This window comes from Lissotriton helveticus, chromosome 4_1, assembly GCF_964261635.1.
Source record: "Lissotriton helveticus chromosome 4_1, aLisHel1.1, whole genome shotgun sequence".
NCBI classification, from domain to species: domain Eukaryota; kingdom Metazoa; phylum Chordata; class Amphibia; order Caudata; family Salamandridae; genus Lissotriton; species Lissotriton helveticus.
The window spans coordinates 513,527,823-513,532,206 of record NC_136063.1 but is presented as its reverse complement, the minus strand read 5'-3'; positions in this window follow the sequence as shown (position 1 = coordinate 513,532,206).

Sequence of the window (4,384 nt, the reverse complement as noted above, 5' to 3'; positions counted from 1 at the left end):
ATTCTTCACCAGAAAGGAGACAAGCTACCGGGGACCGGTTTCTGGCATTTCAGCCTCTTCGGCCCGGCTTGCTTGAATCCTGATGGAGCAGTGAGAAAGGGACTCATGTCTGAGTATACCCTGCCACACCTATAGTGGCCAAAAACGATTCAGAAAAGGGGGTGGTGATGAACAGAGTGTCTGAATTAAGCAGACCACTCTTACCCAGTCCAAAGATCAGGGCTTGATCCATCACCGTTATTTATCTCACTGCCCCATCCCAGCTCAGAACCTGGCTATATGCAAATTAGTCTGTCCCTGGCCCAGTGCATCATGGGAACAGGGCAGACCAAACTACCAAGCCAATTCTTCACCAGAAAGGAGACAAGCTACCGGGGACCGGTTTCTGGCATTTCAGCCTCTTCGGCCCGGCTTGCTTGAATCCTGATGGAGCAGTGAGAAAGGGACTCATGTCTGAGTATACCCTGCCACACCTATAGTGGCCAAAAACGATTCAGAAAAGGGGGTGGTGATGAACAGAGTGTCTGAATTAAGCAGACCACTCTTACCCAGTCCAAAGATCAGGGCTTGATCCATCACCGTTATTTATCTCACTGCCCCATCCCAGCTCAGAACCTGGCTATATGCAAATTAGTCTGTCCCTGGCCCAGTGCATCATGGGAACAGGGCAGACCAAACTACCAAGCCAATTCTTCACCAGAAAGGAGACAAGCTACCGGGGACCGGTTTCTGGCATTTCAGCCTCTTCGGCCCGGCTTGCTTGAATCCTGATGGAGCAGTGAGAAAGGGACTCATGTCTGAGTATACCCTGCCACACCTAAAGTGGCCAAAAACGATTCAGAAAAGGGGGTGGTGATGAACAGAGTGTCTGAATTAAGCAGACCACTCTTACCCAGTCCAAAGATCAGGGCTTGATCCATCACCGTTATTTATCTCACTGCCCCATCCCAGCTCAGAACCTGGCTATATGCAAATTAGTCTGTCCCTGGCCCAGTGCATCATGGGAACAGGGCAGACCAAACTACCAAGCCAATTCTTCACCAGAAAGGAGACAAGCTACCGAGGACCGGTTTCTGGCATTTCAGCCTCTTCGGCCCGGCTTGCTTGAATCCTGATGGAGCAGTGAGAAAGGGACTCATGTCTGAGTATACCCTGCCACACCTATAGTGGCCAAAAACGATTCAGAAAAGGGGGTGGTGATGAACAGAGTGTCTGAATTAAGCAGACCACTCTTACCCAGTCCAAAGATCAGGGCTTGATCCATCACCGTTATTTATCTCACTGCCCCATCCCAGCTCAGAACCTGGCTATATGCAAATTAGTCTGTCCCTGGCCCAGTGCATCATGGGAACAGGGCAGACCAAACTACCAAGCCAATTCTTCACAAGAAAGGAGACAAGCTACCGGGGACCGGTTTCTGGCATTTCAGCCTCTTCGGCCCGGCTTGCTTGAATCCTGATGGAGCAGTGAGAAAGGGACTCATGTCTGAGTATACCCTGCCACACCTATAGTGGCCAAAAACGATTCAGAAAAGGGGGTGGTGATGAACAGAGTGTCTGAATTAAGCAGACCACTCTTACCCAGTCCAAAGATCAGGGCTTGATCCATCACCGTTATTTATCTCACTGCCCCATCCCAGCTCAGAACCTGGCTATATGCAAATTAGTCTGTCCCTGGCCCAGTGCATCATGGGAACAGGGCAGACCAAACTACCAAGCCAATTCTTCACCAGAAAGGAGACAAGCTACCGGGGACCGGTTTCTGGCATTTCAGCCTCTTCGGCCCGGCTTGCTTGAATCCTGATGGAGCAGTGAGAAAGGGACTCATGTCTGAGTATACCCTGCCACACCTATAGTGGCCAAAAACGATTCAGAAAAGGGGGTGGTGATGAACAGAGTGTCTGAATTAAGCAGACCACTCCCCGGAAGCTTGTTTCCTTCCCAGTATAAGAATTGGCTTGGTAGTTTGGTTTGCCCTGTTCCCATCATGCACTGGGACAGGAACAGACTAATTTGCATATAGCCAAGTTCTGAGCTGGGATGGTGCAGTGAGCTAAAAAACGGTGATGGATCAAGCCCTGATCTTTGGACTGGGTAAGAGTGGTCTGCTTAATTCAGGCACTCTGTTCATCACCACCCCCTTTTCTGAATCATTTTGTCCACCATAAGCGTGGAAGGGTATACTCAGATGTGAGTCCCTTGCTCATTGCACCATCAGGATTCAAGCAAGCCGGGCCGACGACGCCTGAAATGGCAGAAACCGGTCCCCGGAAGCTTGTTTCCTTCCCAGTATAAGAATTGGCTTGGTAGTTTGGTTTGCCCTGTTCCCATCATGCACTGGGACAGGAACAGACTAATTTGAATATAGCCAAGTTCTGAGCTGGGATGGTGCAGTGAGCTAAAAAACGGTGATGGATCAAGCCCTGATCTTTGGACTGGGTAAGAGTGGTCTGCTTAATTCAGGCACTCTGTTCATCACCACCCCCTTTTCTGAATCATTTTGTCCACCATAAGCGTGGAAGGGTATACTCAGATGTGAGTCCCTTGCTCATTGCACCATCAGGATTCAAGCAAGCCGGGCCGACGACGCCTGAAATGGCAGAAACCGGTCCCCGGAAGCTTGTTTCCTTCCCAGTATAAGAATTGGCTTGGTAGTTTGGTTTGCCCTGTTCCCATCATGCACTGGGACAGGAACAGACTAATTTGCATATAGCCAAGTTCTGAGCTGGGATGGTGCAGTGAGCTAAATAACGGTGATGGATCAAGCCCTGATCTTTGGACTGGGTAAGAGTGGTCTGCTTAATTCAGGCACTCTGTTCATCACCACCCCCTTTTCTGAATCATTTTGTCCACCATAAGCGTGGAAGGGTATACTCAGATGTGAGTCCCTTGCTCATTGCACCATCAGGATTCAAGCAAGCCGGGCCGACGACGCCTGAAATGGCAGAAACCGGTCCCCGGAAGCTTGTTTCCTTCCCAGTATAAGAATTGGCTTGGTAGTTTGGTTTGCCCTGTTCCCATCATGCACTGGGACAGGAACAGACTAATTTGCATATAGCCAAGTTCTGAGCTGGGATGGTGCAGTGAGCTAAAAAACGGTGATGGATCAAGCCCTGATCTTTGGACTGGGTAAGAGTGGTCTGCTTAATTCAGGCACTCTGTTCATCACCACCCCCTTTTCTGAATCATTTTGTCCACCATAAGCGTGGAAGGGTATACTCAGATGTGATTCCCTCGCTCATTGCACCATCAGGATTCAAGCAAGCCGGGCCGACGACGCCTGAAATGGCAGAAACCGGTCCCCGGAAGCTTGTTTCCTTCCCAGTATAAGAATTGGCTTGGTAGTTTGGTTTGCCCTGTTCCCATCATGCACTGGGACAGGAACAGACTAATTTGCATATAGCCAAGTTCTGAGCTGGGATGGTGCAGTGAGCTAAAAAACGGTGATGGATCAAGCCCTGATCTTTGGACTGGGTAAGAGTGGTCTGCTTAATTCAGGCACTCTGTTCATCACCACCCCCTTTTCTGAATCATTTTGTCCACCATAAGCGTGGAAGGGTATACTCAGATGTGAGTCCCTTGCTCATTGCACCATCAGGATTCAAGCAAGCCGGGCCGACGACGCCTGAAATGGCAGAAACCGGTCCCCGGAAGCTTGTTTCCTTCCCAGTATAAGAATTGGCTTGGTAGTTTGGTTTGCCCTGTTCCCATCATGCACTGGGACAGGAACAGACTAATTTGCATATAGCCAAGTTCTGAGCTGGGATGGTGCAGTGAGCTAAAAAACGGTGATGGATCAAGCCCTGATCTTTGGACTGGGTAAGAGTGGTCTGCTTAATTCAGGCACTCTGTTCATCACCACCCCCTTTTCTGAATCATTTTGTCCACCATAAGCGTGGAAGGGTATACTCAGATGTGAGTCCCTTGCTCATTGCACCATCAGGATTCAAGCAAGCCGGGCCGACGACGCCTGAAATGGCAGAAACCAGTCCCCGGAAGCTTGTTTCCTTCCCAGTATAAGAATTGGCTTGGTAGTTTGGTTTGCCCTGTTCCCATCATGCACTGGGACAGGAACAGACTAATTTGCATATAGCCAAGTTCTGAGCTGGGATGGTGCAGTGAGCTAAAAAACGGTGATGGATCAAGCCCTGATCTTTGGACTGGGTAAGAGTGGTCTGCTTAATTCAGGCACTCTGTTCATCACCACCCCCTTTTCTGAATCATTTTGTCCACCATAAGCGTGGAAGGGTATACTCAGATGTGAGTCCCTTGCTCATTGCACCATCAGGATTCAAGCAAGCCGGGCCGACGACGCCTGAAATGGCAGAAACCGGTCCCCGGAAGCTTGTTTCCTTCCCAGTATAAGAATTGGCTTGGTAGTTTGG